General features: G+C 44.2%; 1 protein-coding gene and 1 long non-coding RNA gene across 4 annotated transcripts in view; one reads left to right on the top strand and one right to left on the bottom strand.

Moving 5' to 3' along the window:
• Positions 1 to 15,881, top strand: part of Slc10a7 (solute carrier family 10 member 7) — a 229,270-nt gene that overhangs the window by 77,357 nt on the left and 136,032 nt on the right. The window lies entirely within an intron of this gene.
• Positions 23 to 9,585, bottom strand: LOC127671416 (uncharacterized). The gene is made up of 3 exons (XR_007974759.1): positions 9,424 to 9,585; positions 4,750 to 4,984; positions 23 to 610 (listed from the first exon to the last, which is right to left on the bottom strand). It is a non-coding gene; the product is annotated as an uncharacterized LOC127671416 (long non-coding RNA).

Here is a 15,881-nt window from a genome sequence, read left to right as displayed (position 1 = left end):
GGAAGGCTGAGGCAGTAGGATTGCTACAAGTTTAATAAGGCTGTCTTCAGCTACATAATGAAGCCCTGTTTCAAACTTGCATGCGCGTGTGCGTGCGCGCGCAAATTTTAAGATTACTTAATTTAGAATTAGTAATATGTCATTAAGTCACTCTTTCATTTCTTCAGGTATTATTCTCCATATTGTCACAATTGTTTAACAGAATAATATGGGTAAAAATACAAATTTTCCAGAAGCCAGTATTAGAGTGGTTTGAAGTCACATCCGTCTACTGTGAAGCATGGCTTCCTAACGCGGGCTGGTTACTCACGAAATGCCCATGATGCCCGGTAACATGCAGCAAGGCAACTGTGCGTGGCCGAAGGCAAGCCCACTGTGCACTCTGCACGGAGCCTGGGCTCTGCGCTGGCCAGCGGGGCCAGCGCTAACTCTCCTTCAGGTCCAGCTGCGTGCTCAGGTCCCAGGAGAGCTTCCGCCAAGAGCCTCTGCAGCCCTTCGTTCTCAGCGGGGTGCGCTCCTCACTTCTCTGTTGAAACCTTTGTGCCCCTAATGGGTCAAAATTGTTTATGGAGATCTGGCCACATGCGGAGTTTTCAAGTGGATCTGGAGACTGGAAAGAAATACAAGGTCGCTCTAGTAGCCTGTGAATGGGACACGTTAAAGAAAAAGTGATGTCAGAGTTAAAAAACTAAAGAAAAGATGTCATTGTAGCTACACTGTGGTCATGATACTCTGGACACATTGGTGGCACAGGCAATGTGTACTCACAGTACAGAGGTCTGACTGACGGCATCTCTCCACGCTGGCCTTGAACCACCACACGTGCCACTGTATGGTAGAATATAAAGCAACACACCTGCCTTTTCTTCCTTTTTTTCTCTCCTATTTCTTTGCCAAAGTTGAAGATTACTAGCAGGGTTTGAGAGTAAAAACTGTGGCTGTGCATGTTTTACCCCAGTAATAACAGATAATTCTATTTTCCCTCCTTCTTCAACATAGTTGCAACCAACTTTGGTTGATAAAATGCATGCAGGTCTCATCTAAATACAACGACGTGATGACTTGGTCTCAGGGGCAGGCCAGGGCTCCTGTCTTTCTGCTCTTCCATCCTAGCATGAGGCTTCCTTCCCCAAGGTTGGCTCACGAGCTCCCCCCCCACACACACACACACACAAGGTAGCATTCCTGAAATCCCGAGACCATCCTTCCACTAAGGTCTTAACCGCACAGCCACACCCCGTCAGGGAATGCAGCAGTTTGTCACTAAGGAAGGGAGCAGAATAAGACAAGTACAGCTTGTACTCTGCCTGAAAGAACTTATTTTCCTGGGATGATGTGAGAGGTTGGTCTTTGAGTTGGCATTGTGAAAATAACCCCTCTACAGAGGGGAACTTCTGAATTATAAATCATTTATAAGGAATGTTGTTGCTATTACTTGGGAATTTTCTTTATGAAAGAATTTTGTGCCGAGTGGTGGTGGCGCATGCCATTATTCCCAGCACTTGGGAGGCAGAAGCAGGCGGATTTCTGAGTTCGAGGCCAGCTTGGTCTACAGAGTGAGTTCCAGGACAGTCAGGGCTACACAGAGAAACCCTGTCTCAAAAAAAAAAAAAAAAAAAGAAAGAAAATTTTTGTGCTTATAGGTAGTAGTCACCCGACTGGAAGCAGGATGGTTTGAATTCTTTCTTGACTGAATATTAACTGAACCAGATACCTTCCCTGTATATAATGTGGACAAATTGTATCATCTATCTGTCTGTGTGTCTGTCTGTCTGTCTGTCTGTCTGTCTATCTGTCTATCTATCATCTATCTATCTATCTATCTATCTATCTATCTATCTATCTATCTATCTATCTATCTATCGAACCATGTGGCTGTAGGTAGGGATAACTTAAACGCTTGTATCCTATAGTAGAAACAGCTCTGAGTTAAAGTTTACATCTAGGTTTTGGGACAGTCTCTGATATTAGACATTTTTATGTGTGACTAATGAAATCTACCAAATGAAGAAATTATTTCTGCCTAGTGCTATAAGCTAAGATGAACTGAGTCAGTGGCTATTCTCTGGTTATGAGTAGTCATCCTTGTCTTTGTGTACGTGTGTGCACACACACGTGTGTGTATGTTATAAGTGACCATTCCTCCTTGTGTGTGTATTTGAGCATGTGCATATGCTTATATGTAAAAAAAAGATCACTATAACCAGAGAATATGTGTGTTAGAATCTGTATATGTTCTCCATTATGTACTCTATCAGTACATGTGTACTATAATAATCTATTCACACATTCTAGTATATATCGGAATCTGATATACGTTAGTATGTCAAGTTAACTCCAATGACCTGAAACCTTTGAAAGATTTTTATTAGAAGAAATTTTAGAGAAAGACCTAAGGGTATTTTTGTTGATTTTTTAGGCATCTGGGTATAACAAAATATGGCACACATTCATAGCTAGTTTAATAATGTTCCAGGTCTAATTCAAACAGTGATTAGAAGAACTAATTGTTACATAGAACATTTTTTAGTAGAGGCATACTGGTAATAACTAGTGATAGATGAATTCAATTTACATAAATTTCTTGTGCCACAGAGGATTTCTTTAAGTTGAGACGTTAGTGACCCCTCCTCCTCTGCTCATTCTAGTTGTTCAGTTTATTGTTCTTGTGGGGCGTAATAAGGGACTGGAGATTTCCTTCTTGATGAGGTTTGGATAGAATTTGGTGACTCCATGTGCTGTCGAGAACTAATATGGTGTCGGAATGCATATGCCCCTGTATCCTACATATAATGCAGGTGTCTCACGTAAAACCTACACATTTCAAGAGCAGTGTCATAATGTTATCTCCCCATCAGAAGGAGGTGGTTTGCTTTTAGAGTTAGGTTTTTTGAAAAGGATTCATGTAGTCTCATGTGTATGAGGGAGGCCTGCACGTACATGAGTGCACTGCATGTGGGCTTAGTGCCCAGAGTCCAGAGAGGGCGCCAGCAAAAATAGTGAAGAGTCTCAAATGCAGAGGAAGGTGTGCCTCCCTCTCCTTCCCTCCCTCTCCTCCTCCTGCTTACCCCACTCTCTGCACAAGGTCTGACTTGAACTCATGATGCACTTGCCTGAGTCCCCTGAGTGCTGGAAACCAGACTTAATTTAATTAATTTCCTTCTTTCCTTTCTTCCTTCCGTCCTCCCTCCCTTTACCTAATTCTAGCATGTATTTAGTTCATGTATACGGAGGTCATTTTGCTCAGGAATTAATTAATCATTAATGATGTTGATTTTAACCAATTCAATATATTTAGTTGGTATCTTGGTTTACCTCTCAAAGTTCACGAATTACTTGATTTTCATTAAACTTTAATGCCAGGACATGTTGCGGGAAATATTAAAAAGAACGGCAGCTCCCTGCACTATGGCGGCCTCAGGGGACCGCATGACCCCAGCAGGTGTTCTTACCTCAGCAGACTCTCTGGCCAGGAGCTCCAAAATCTCTCCATCCAGCTCCATAAGTTCCTACTGGCAGGTGGCTACCACACCATCCAGCCCCATGCTTCAAAACCCCCACAGCCTTTGTGGTGCACATCTGGCAAACCCATGTTTTGCCACCATACCACCACCGTGTAAAGGAAAACACCACACAAACATAGTTCAGAAACAATGTGACTCCATCGCTGGGCGCAACAACTAGAATCCTGGTCTGGTGGATTCACCATAAGCCTGGAGACACTGGAAGCACATCTTGCCCCGTCTCACTATCCCAGTCCCCAACGCTCCCTACGCTCCTGCTTCCTTCCTTATTCTGTCCACTAGGACGCCCTGCGTACTCGCTCAGTGATTGGCTCCTTTGTTCATTAGGGGATGGTTTACAAGAAGTCACCTGAGTTCCAGACAACCCCTTCCTGGGAAAGCAGGATTAACATCACAATATCAACAACGGGGGGGGGGGGGGGGGGCATCCACAACAAGAACAAGCTGGCGCCTTTGTCTCTAGGTGGCTGGTGACACCCTGCACAGTACCATTTCAAACTCATCCTTGTAGCTTGGATGTCGCACGATCAGGGCTTTGAAAGGTGATACTTGCCTTTACAACTTGCCTTCCAGATGTTTCCCTTGACAGCATGAAGCAAATCATGTGTTGGGACTAATGAGCTTCCTGAAGGCTGGGTTGCTGACTCGGTTGACTCCTTGTGCTAATTAGCTTAGTCCACACAGTGCTAGCCACACAAGCTGAGGCCCAGGTGGGCCAGATATAGTGTTCTGTGCTCAAGTTCCAAGCCCAGGATTACAAATACAGGAGGATCCGTGGGGCCTGCTGGACCACCAGCCTACCTTACTTTTTGAGTTACAGACCAGGGAGTGACCCTGTCTCAGCCAACAGAGTGAATCCTAGGTTACGCAAACTGTGACAAAGCATTACCACTGGTTCATTTAACAACATGACACAAAACACAGAACTTACCCAAAGGGAACACAAGTTGATTCTAAAGCCAAATATGAGTGATTGGGGACTAGGAAGACAGACTTAGGGTCCCACAACTCCCATATTTCAATACTGAAGCAGTTTCATAAAGCTTTTATAATAACAAGGGCACAGAAAATCATAAATAAAGACACTTCTTAAACACATCAGGTAGATGAGTTGAAGCAAACAGGCTTCTCTGCTGTTGACCTCAGATGCTGTCTGATGTCATCTTAGCCTTTTGGTTTTGGAGGTGGGGGAGGGCTAGGTTTCTGTACATTCCGAAGGACTTACCTCATTCATTGTCCCAAAGAGAGTAGCTCACACACAAGGAGGAACAGTAAAGGACTATTAAGGGCCTAAAGATGGCCCAAGATAATTTGGCTTAGATGCATGACATTCCAAGCTCCAAGCTCTGCAGATGTCCAGGGACTGCTGCAGTTTCTCATCAAGAGCTTCCTTCACATGAGATAGAAAATTAGCGTGAATGTTCTTAGAGCCCTGTTCGTTCACAACGTAGTTCTGGATACTGAAGCAAAAGCACAAAACATAAATAAATATGCGGGAGAAAAGACACAGTAGGAGCTTGAAGCAGCAGCAGCACGGCGGGGTCGCCCCAGTGCAGGTCCCCAGCGTCTGGCCCCCATTGTGGGTGCTGCTGTGTCAGCGCGCTCTTTGTTAAATCAGACCCATTTTTAAAATTTGAATTTATCTCAAGCCCAAACTTCACAGCAACACTATAAATAAAAAACTATCTTGTTATGACTAGAAGTAGTAGATATTAATCACAGGAAAAAGCTACTGTAACTTCATAGATAATCTTTGCAGCCTAGACAGGCTCTCTTGCCTGCCCACCCTCCCGAAAGATGGGATTTGTACCTAGATTACAGAGAGAATTTGCTGTGTCTGAGTCAGCCTACTGTCTAAGTCTCTCCTTGTGTCCACTGAGTCCCTGGATAACACTGTGCTTTTGGGTTTCACAATCACTTCATCAAGAAACAGGTTAGAACTCTTTGGGACAGACAAGGAAAAGTCCAGACTCAGGGATTCCAGCGGTGGGGCGCGCCTGCCTCCCTGAGACCCTTGTCTGTACAATGCTTGTCCAACACGACCCAAGTGTGTCAAAGGCCAGGCATGCTAGAACTAAAAAAAAAATGCTCCATTGCTTCGGAAGGAGGACTCGCTCACAGTTGAATTTGAATTCATTTTTTAAACAAACTCTTATCTGAATTAACCAGTGAAAATAAAAAATGGTCTTGTTATTTAATAAAAATGTGCAGAACGGCTCCCTAGTCCATTTTAGTGACGGGGCCCGTGCCAGCGCATGCGGGCTGGTGGGACTGGTAAGTGCATTAGTCACAGGGGCCATTTTTCTTGCAGATTTGTGACGTAGATTTAATTATGGGGATGACCAGCAACTTACAAATCTAATTTTGGTGGAGGTTGAGGCAATTTTTTTTTTATTTTAATAATGATGGATTTTTTTAAAGCAATGATTTCATTACTATTTAAAGAAATCTACTAGTGTAGAACTAGCCAATTGACTAGAGTTATTTTATTACCCTTTAACAAATACCATGTGCTTTCATTTTTATTAATTTTTAAAATGTCATCATTCCCAAACTAAAAAAGTATTTGCTCCAAAATCTTTTTTAGCCAGTAATAAAATAATATGCATTACTTTGGATGTTTATAAAGGTCTTCCTGAAAAACATGACCCTCGAAGTTGTTTAAAACCAAGATTAAGTTTTCGTAATGAATCCCAGCTACTAGAACTGCTATTAGAACTGGGCTTTCAGCCCAGCCACCCTGGTTCTTAACAGTCACACAGCACTCCATCTTAGTTTTCTTCCTCCAAGCACATATGTACCAAGGTTAATCTATTTTCCCACTGTAACTACCTCTCATTGACCATTTGTTTTGTAATTGTTGGCAGAAAGTCAAACTTTCTTGCCACATATGCAGAGATCCCTTTTGGATATTAATATTTGCCCTTGTTGGGTGTTCAGTTTGAGCTCTGACAAGCGAACCCATATATGTTGTGGCACAGTCTAGAATAAGGTGATTTCTGTTTGGTCAGAGGTTCGTTTGTGCCCGTTGGTTCTCAGCCCTTCTCCCGGCTGAGCTCCTAACTACACTCAGTGTGTCCCTTTGCTTATTCCAGAGGGACCTGTGAATGGCTCTGCTTCCAGTCCATTTCTCCAGATGAGCCTGGCTACCTTCCCTTTTTGATTTTCCCTCTTGTGGTTCTTGGCTTGTTACCACATGTTTCAGCAAACCTTCTCATTGCAAACTCACATTACACTGCTTAATAAGTAACATGGGCAAATATTAATATCCAAATAAATGAGCTTTAGGTTGTGGGATACTTCAGACAGTGAATGATTTCCCCTGTGTGTTAAGGGTTTGAAAGTCCGTAGGGTGCAGCTGTTGGGAGGTGCTGTGAATCTTAGATAGAACACTGGAAATCCACAGGGCACTAGGGAGCCACAGGACCCCTGTAGAGGAGGTGTTCGGTGGGACCCCTTCCCACCACTGCCACCTAACATCTCAGCAGAGACATAAAACAATGCTTACCATCTAATCACAGACAGAGCCTCTAATGCTGGGAAGCCTCTCTCTAAGGCTTCTCTATAAGGTACTCTGCTATAGTGTTAGAAAGCTGATAACTTGCTTTTTGTGTTTGTGTTTCTTGTGATTATGGATAAAGTCGCTATATCTGTGTGTAGACCTCATTTAGACATACTTTCCCAAATCTCTCAGGGCAAAGTTAGGAATGAAACTTCTGGGACATGAGGAATGTGTTTTGAATTAGAAGCAGCCTTCAAACTTTCTCTATGTATTAGGCTCCCGGAGGAGTGTGTGGAGCCCCGTTGTCCCACATCCTTGCCAGCTCTTGGCTTTAGCAGGTTTAAATGTAGTCATTATTGTTGTCATGTAGTAAGTAACATGTTGTCATGGGTTTCATATGGCTTCCCTCCAATGGTAAAAATGTTAATTTACCATTGTATATTTGGATGATGACTCTTCATATTTCTTGACCATTTAAAGAAGAAACTGAACTGCCTGGTGTTTTGTTTTGTTTTTGTTTTTATTTTTTTTGGATTTTGGTTTTTTCGAGACAGTGTTTCTCTGTATAGCCCTGACTGTCCTGGAACTCACTCTGTAGACCAGGCTGGCCTCGAACTCAGAAATCCCCCTGCCTCTGCCTCCCAAGTGCTGGGGTTACCTGCGTGCGCCATCCCCCCACCCCCCACCCACCCCGCTGAACTGCCTTTTTGTTTATACTTGGATGTAGGTCTTTATTTTGGACACAAATCATTTATCACATGTTTACAAGTCATTCTTCCTAACTCATGTGCACACACACACACACACACACATATATATACACAGAGTATTTTCTCTTTTATTATTATTAGAAATTCATTTTATTAGGCTAATCTGGTTTTTATTTTCTTTTTTCTTCCTTTTTTTTTTTGTTTTTGTTTTTGTTTTTGGCTTTTTGAGACAGGGTTTCTCTGTTGGCTGTCCTGGAACTCACCCTGTAGAGCAGGCCTCAAATTCAGAAATCCGCCTGCCTCTGCCTCCTAGAGTGCTGGGATTACAGGTGTGCGCCACCACGCCTGGTATTTTTTTTTTCCTTTTTTTTGGTTTTTGTTTTTCATATCTTGGCTTTTTGCTGCTTAAGTTTGCATTTTACCTAAAGCCACAGAGATTTTCCACCTATGTCTTCTCTCAGTTTTGTCTTTAACTTTTTTCTTAGGTTTGTGGTTCATGAGGAGTTCATGCTTAGAGACGTGTCTCAGCTAGGACGCGCTACTATGCGTACAGCTGTAAAGATTAAAATTCTGTTTTTAAAGGTACGCTTGTTTATCTATCCATGTATTTGAGTACTCTGTCTGCATGTACACTTGCATGCCAGAAGAGGGCATCAGTTCCTAGCAGAGATAGTTGTAAACCAGCATGTGGTTGCTGGGACTTGAACTCAGGACCTCTGGAAGAGCAGCCAGTGATCTTAACCGCTGAGCCACCTCTCCAGCCCAAAGTTAAATGTTTTTATGTCTGTCTAGCTTATCCTACTTGTCCCTGGTAGGTTCTCTCCATTGTCTTTGTACATGATGTTTTCCCCTACACAGCATCTGACATAAACTCACGTATTTTCTTTTAGTTTATAATCTGAGTATAAACTGAATATCTAATCCGTTGGTACTCATCTGGGGGTACTATCCATACAGATACTAGTCTGAAGATCCTTCTGCTCCTGAGAACACTGGCTAAGAAAGTCAGTTTCTGGTTGTCCCCGGCCCCTGCTAGTGCTTTCCCACAGAGCAGCCTTAGAGCATCATTCTCACACTTACGTACACATTGTCCTGAAGATAGTGCTGAATAGAATCTACCAACCGTATTCTAGACAAAAGGTAAAAATGTATGTAAGCTTGAAAATTAAAGGACCAGTTTAAGCAGTAATCCTACCACACCAGCAAGGGAGGCAGGGGAATGAGTTCAGGGCCAGGCTGCGTTACACCAGACCTTGTCTCAAAGTAAAAAGAGATAATTTAGTGTTGTTGTAAAATCTAGGTCAAATACAGATTTAAATGGTTTTAGAAGTACTTACAAATAGACAAAGAGAATGAAAGCAACATCCCCAAGGTGCTAACAGGGAACCTGTCTGTCTGCAGAGTGAAGTGAGGACAGCCCCCCTTTTGAAGCCTCATGGTACAGCCTTGCGGCTGAGCTTGGGGACCTGTAATTCAAAACACTGCTGTCCATTCTGGCCCAGGGTAAAACTTGTTAACTGAAGTAGAAAGTCATAAGGTTGTGACTAACAGGAGGAGCTTTGAAAAATGGTTATATATTAACATTAACAATGTAATAATAGACAAGATGGCTCTGTTTTTTGCTTTTTTAAGATAGGGTCTCATGTAGCTCAGAATGACCTTAACCTTCTGCTTCTAATCTTCTTACCTGCATATCCCCCGTGCTGGAACCACAGGTGTGTGCATTCATGCCCAGTTTCAGGAGGGAGTTCTGGGCCTAGGCAAGAACTCTGCTATCTGGGCCACATCCCTTGCCCCAAAACATGGACCCTCATGTGCTAAAAGAAGGAATAGATAGCTGTGAACAGCAGTTTTTTTTATTGAGGAGTTCATTCCATTTCCCTTGGTTTTTAGTTTATTTTTCTCTCATATATTAATTACATCCTGACAGCAGTTTCCCTTCACTTCTCTCCTCCCAGTCCCTCCCCACCGCCACCCCCACCCCCATCCACTCCTCCTCGGTTCCCTTCAGAAAAGGGCAGGCCTCCCAGGGACATCAACCAACAAAGATGGCATATCAAGGCGCAGTAAGACTAAGTACCTCCTCACATTAAGGCTGAGCTGAGGCCACCGAGTGGGAGGGAAAGTGTTCCGAAAGTCAGAGTGAGCCCCTGCACACTGTTAGGAGTCTCACAGGAACACGGAGCTGTGCGGCCATAGATGTGCAGAGGGCCCGGGTCAGACCCATGCGGGCTCCCTGATCGTCTGTGAGCCCCTGTGAGCCCAGGTTACTCCATCCTGTGGGTTTTCTTGTCACCCACAAGTTCTCTTTTCTTATGATGCTCATTTGCATCTCTCTGACATCTGTACTTCCGGGAACTACTTAACAAAAGCACGCAGACGCCCGCGCAGTGGCTGCGGAGGTATACAGCTGCAGCAAGGCAGCGTTTTCAGAATTTCCATCATTAAAATTATCAATACGGGATAATATTTCTTGCTTATTGAGAAAAAAAAATCACAGTTGCTATTCTTTCCCCTTTCCCTATCCTTCCTGACTCTCTAGGAGGAGGAGATGAGTAGACAGGGGGCGCTCCGTAAGAGCCTCCCGCTTCTGCTCGTAACTCCCAGGCATTTACACCAGGATAAGCGAGTCCTACAACATTTGATACCCATGGAATTTTGCATCAACTTGAAGTCTTGCGGAAGTTGAAAGCGGGATTTTTAGCCCTAATACAAATCTCTACCGCACTACCTTCTGTCTTTCTCTCCTTTCTCCCTCCATACCTCTCTTCTGTACTGATAACCCCAGAGAGCACTGTGCATCTGTCTTGGATGTCACCACCCTTCCTTGTCTTTATGGACATGCGAGCACAGGTGCGCATGCCTTAAGAGAAGTTTTATTCTCTCTTAGAATTACAGTTGACACCCCAAATCTAAGAGTTCCGTTCTTAGCCCTGGTGATGGCATGGTGTCTCCCCCTGCGTGAAATAATTCCAGTTATGTCCCCTGTTTTCTCTAGTCTGTGTAAGTCATCCCAATTTTAAAATACTGAGCGCTTTACTGTTAGGGACACAGGTAGCACATCCCTCAAATTTACTGTGTGGAAGCTTCCTTCATCTGAAAGGGGTAGATGGAGTGAGTCCTATCAGGAAATGACAGGTAAATCCATTACTAATATGTTAATTAATAGTGGACAAACACCTCCAGTGTCCAACTTGCAGACACTGGAGTGCACACATGCCATCGTCTAGCTTAGTGTCACACGGGAAGAGCTTTAAATAAGAATTTACCTGGCTTTAGAGAAGCAAGATAGAGTGGTAATTCCCGAGTGCGATCCTCTCGGGCTTCTGGACTGGGTCCGCCTGGCTCTGCAGGAAGGGTATGCTGACCTTGGACGCAGACCGCCAGCCACGTGAGCTGGGATCTTATTTCTAGATGGTGCTCAGATAGGTGAGCTTAGCAGTCATCTGCGCCTGTGTCCTCTGCTGCCATTGCAGATTGTTTTTTCCCCTTGATCGACTGACTCCCTCTACCTAATGTCTCACTGACATTGAAACTTCTCCAATGTCTTCCAGTGATCTTGCATATCTCTGCTATAAAGGTGTTTCCCTTACTTCTCAATCCAAGAGGTAAAGAGACTTTGGGGTTGCTGTATTGCATCATCTGTGACTGTAGTTACTAACTAACATAGTAGCCACAAACCATAACCATTTAAAATTAAATGATGAACATAACTGCTCAGGAGATAACGGGGTTGGTAAAGTATCGCTGTGTAAGCATGAAGACTTGAGTTTGATCCCCAGAGCCTGTGTTTTTTAAACTTAGCAGTGTGCACTCTCAGCCAGCGCTGTAGCCGGCAGAGCCGGGAAGGACCCTGGGGCATACTGACAGCTACCCCAGCAATCAGGGAGAGCCAGGCCGGTGAGAGAACCTGTCTTCAGAAACAAGGCGGGTGGCTCCTAAAAACAATGCCCAAGTTCACCTCTGACCTTTACACACACACGCAGACGTGCTCACACACCCCATACACTACAAAAAATAATGCAAATTAAAGCTAAACATTCAGTCCTTCAGTCATACCAGCCACATGTGGCTGTTGGCTACTGCCCCGCTCAGAACAGCTCAACATATTTCATCACTGTAGAAAATTCTAGTGGAGGAAAGTGAAGAGAGAGATGCTTATTAGATAAGCTATAAACTATTTTACAGTTATGTGTTATTAATATGATTCCTTGTATCCCTTATTTTTAAGTTTGATTTATGTATTTGTTTATGTGTATGAGTATATGAGTTCACTGCGTGTCTTTTTATTGTGTGTTTATTACAAGGTCTTGGGAAGATGGCTGAATGTGTAATGTGCTTGCTGTGTAAGCACCCACATTAAAAGAACAAGTAGTTATGGTGGGGCACCCCTTGAGCTCTGTAGCATGAAATAATAAAAAGGCAGCCCCACGCTATCGGGGCAAGGCACCCCGACACCTGCTCTCAGCACCGCACTCGAGCTGACCTGTTCTCAGCCCAGCAGACTCCTGTGACTCAGAGCTCTGAAATCTCTCCACCCAGATCCCTAGGTTCCCATGGCGGGCTGCTGCCATGCTCACCCCACGCTTCCAAATTTCCATGACGGCTGGGTGGGTGCCCTGCCACCAGAACTTTCTCAGTTGAGACACTGCATGAAGGAAAACACCATACGACCTTAGTTTAGAATCAACAGGTAACACAATTGCTGGGAGCAGAAACTAGTATCCTAATTTTGTAAGCTATTGTAAGTTATAAATCCTCTGGTGGTGACGGATCCTGGCGGATCTGCTATCTATATTCTTTGTTTACATTCCAAATGATTTCCCTTTTCCCGGTTACCCCCTCCCCATAAGTCCCATAAGCCCTCTTCCCTCTGCCTGGTCCCCAATCAACCCTCTCCCACTTCTCTGTCCTGGTAATCCCCTACAATGCTACATCAAGCCTTTCCAGGACCAGGGTCCTCTCCTTCCTTCTTCTTGGGAATCATTTGATATGTTAATTGTGTCTTGGGTATTCAGACCTTCTGGGCTAATATCCACTTATCAGTGACTGCATTCTATGTGTGTTCTTTTGTGATTGGGTTACCTCACTTAGGATGATATTTTCCAGTTCCAACCATTTGCCTAAGAATTTCATGAATTCATTGTTTTTAATTGTTGAGTAGTACTCCATTGTGTAAATATATCACATTTTCTATATCCATTCCTCCATTGAGGGACATCGGGGTTCTTTCCAGCTTCTGGCTATTATAAATAAGGTTGCTATGAACATAGTGGAGCATGTGTCCTTATTGCATGCCAGGGAATCCTCTGGGTATATGCCCAGGAGTGGTATAGCAGGGTCCTCTGGAAGTGTCATGATTTTCATTATGTCTCCATGATCTCTCCTGTACAAAAGGAAGGCCTCTTTCTCCTTCCTCCCCTCTTCCCTTTCCCAGCCCAGAAGTCCTGCCTACTCCAGTGATTGGTCCCTTGAAATCTTTCTTCATTAGGGAAAGGTTCTACCACTGGAAGTGGTAGAAACAGGAGGATCTTGGGCAACTCACTGGCCAGCCACATTGGCTGAAATAGTATGTAGATTCATCTTTGAAGGATTTGATAAGGAATTCATCACGCCCAAAGTGACATATGGGAAGAAACAGCCTGGCAGCAGTGTGTGCATGGGCAGCAGTGTGTCCATGGGCAGCAGTGTGTGCATGGGCAGCAGTGTGTCCATTAGCAGCAGTGTGTCCATGGGCAGCAGTGTGTGCATGGGCAGCAGTGTGTCCATTAGCAGCAGTGTGTGCACGGGCAGCAGTGTGTCCATTGGCAGCAGTGTGTGCATGGGCAGTGTGTCCATTGGCAGCAGTGTGTCCATGGGCAGCAGTGTGTCCATGGGCAGCAGTGTGTCCATGGGCAGCAGTGTGTGCATTGACAGCAGTGTGTGCATGGGCAGCAGTGTGTGCATGGGCAGCAGTGTGTCCATGGGCAGCAGTGTGTGCATGGGCAGCAATGTGTCCATGGGCAGCAGTGTGTGCATGGGCAGCAGTGTGTGCATGGACAGCAGTGTGTGCATGGGCAGCAGTGTGTGCATGGACAGCAGTGTGTGCATGGGCAGCGGTGTGTGCATGGGCAGCGGTGTGTGCATGGGCAGCAGTGTGTGCATGGGCAGCAGTGTGTGCATGGGCAGCAGTGTGTGCATGGGCAGCGGTGTGTGCATTAGCAGCAGCAGTGTGTGCATGGGCAGCAGTGTGTGCATGGGCAGCAGTGTGTGCATGGGCAGCAGTGTGTGCATTAGCAGCAGCAGTGTGTGCATGGGCAGCAGTGTGTGCATGGGCAGCAGTGTGTGCATGGGCAGCAGTGTGTGCATTAGCAGCAGCAGTGTGTGCATGGGCAGCAGTGTGTCTGTTGGTGCATTAGGTGGTGAACGATTGATCTGCAGGTATTATGAGTCCACAAAGACACTGATGAGCACTGACTAGGGCTTTAAAGTTGTCTTGTGAAGAACCCAAGAACAGAAGAAAGGGCAAAGTGTTCCTGTCACTTATTCAGTGACACTGATGTCGACCCGTTGTCTACTGTGCACTGTGCTGTGGCTTCAGACTGTGGGTTGCAACAACACGTGGGATAAGGTACCCAAATATCAGTGTTGGGAAAAATTGGCAACAGTAAAAGATTTCTAAACACATAACAACCAAGAACCACTTCAGAAGTCAGCATAATGGGGTTGTGTGATGGCCCAGTGGGTTAAAGAGCTCATATGTCAAGCCCAGCAACTTGAGTTTAACCCCTGGGACTCATGGTAAAAGGAAACTTATTTTCTGACCTCAAATGCATGCATTGGTATAGGCACAGCCCCTCACACACACACCGCAGATGCACACAATAATGAGTAGAAAGTAACCACTGTAATAAACCCATGTGGCTTTTGTTGGCATCAACTCGAGCGTCCCTGCATGACTCCAGCCACTGTGATTCTGGATGTACAACACTCTCTGTACTTGACATACCACTATACAACATAACAACACACCAACAAACACTGTCTAGGGCTGCTGTATAGCATGACCTGCAGGGTCTTTATAGTACATATAAAGTTCACTGCTTTTACAGAAACAGTGGTTTAATTACAGAAAACAAAATTTTACCATTCCCACCATTTTTCAATGTCAAGTATCAAATTAGTATGTCTTTGAATTGTGTTATATTCAAATGTTTCATCTTAAAATTGCTGTTTGAATTGTTACATTAAATTAAAAAATCATAAAGTGAATTTTGATTTGGTATCAAAATATAATTTCCATCCAGGCAGTGATGTTATACACATGATCCCAGTACTTGGCAGGCAGAGGCAGGAGGATCTCTGAGTTCAAGGCCAGCCTGGTCTACAGAGTGAGTTCCAGGACAGCCAGGGCTACACAGAGAAACCCTGCTCTCCCCCCGCCCCGCAAAAAAAAAACACCACCATCACCACCAACAAAAGAATTTCCAAAATGGTTATAAAAATATTCTTCCATTCTCTGCTACATATTTATGCTAAGTGACATTCTTTGTATTGATGATTGTTAAGTTTAAATACAATCAACTCAGAAAAAAATGAAAATTTAGCATCAGATATTCAGATTTCATTCTTTATGTTAAAAGCACATCCATTTTGTTAGTACATAAACTTGATTTTGTTTCTAAAAATAACTAGAAAAGCAGCTTAGAGAAGTTCTGTGCTAGGCCCTGCACAGCAGGACTCTTCCTACTGAGTTTCCTTTTTGTTTGTAAAAGTAGAATTTATTTATAATGGGGATTAAACCTAGATCTACCAATGTGCTAGGCAAACACTGTATTCCTGAGCTACACAACTGGTGGTGGTGGTGGTGGTGGTGGTGGTGGTGGTGGTGGTGGTGGTGGTAGAGAACGAAAAGAAAGAAGAAAAAACAACAACATCTCATTATGTAGCCTTGTTTGGCCTCTAACCATTGATTCTCCTGCCTTGTTCCTCCAAATACTAGGGTAAGAAGCACAGGCCCAGCTCAGTACTGGGCTTGAATCTAGTGAAATAAGGTTATGTCCCTGAAATGTGTTTTTAGCAGTGTTGGAGCCTCTATGAACACTTAGCTGCTGAAATCACCTCAGCCCTCTTACCCACCCCTCCTCAAAGCTCTCTCTGGGCCCC

The sequence above is a fragment of the Apodemus sylvaticus genome, chromosome 21 (genome assembly GCF_947179515.1).
Source record: "Apodemus sylvaticus chromosome 21, mApoSyl1.1, whole genome shotgun sequence".
Classification (NCBI taxonomy): domain Eukaryota; kingdom Metazoa; phylum Chordata; class Mammalia; order Rodentia; family Muridae; genus Apodemus; species Apodemus sylvaticus.
The sequence above is the reverse complement of the archived record's forward strand: the minus strand, read 5'-3'. Positions and strand labels throughout refer to the sequence as shown.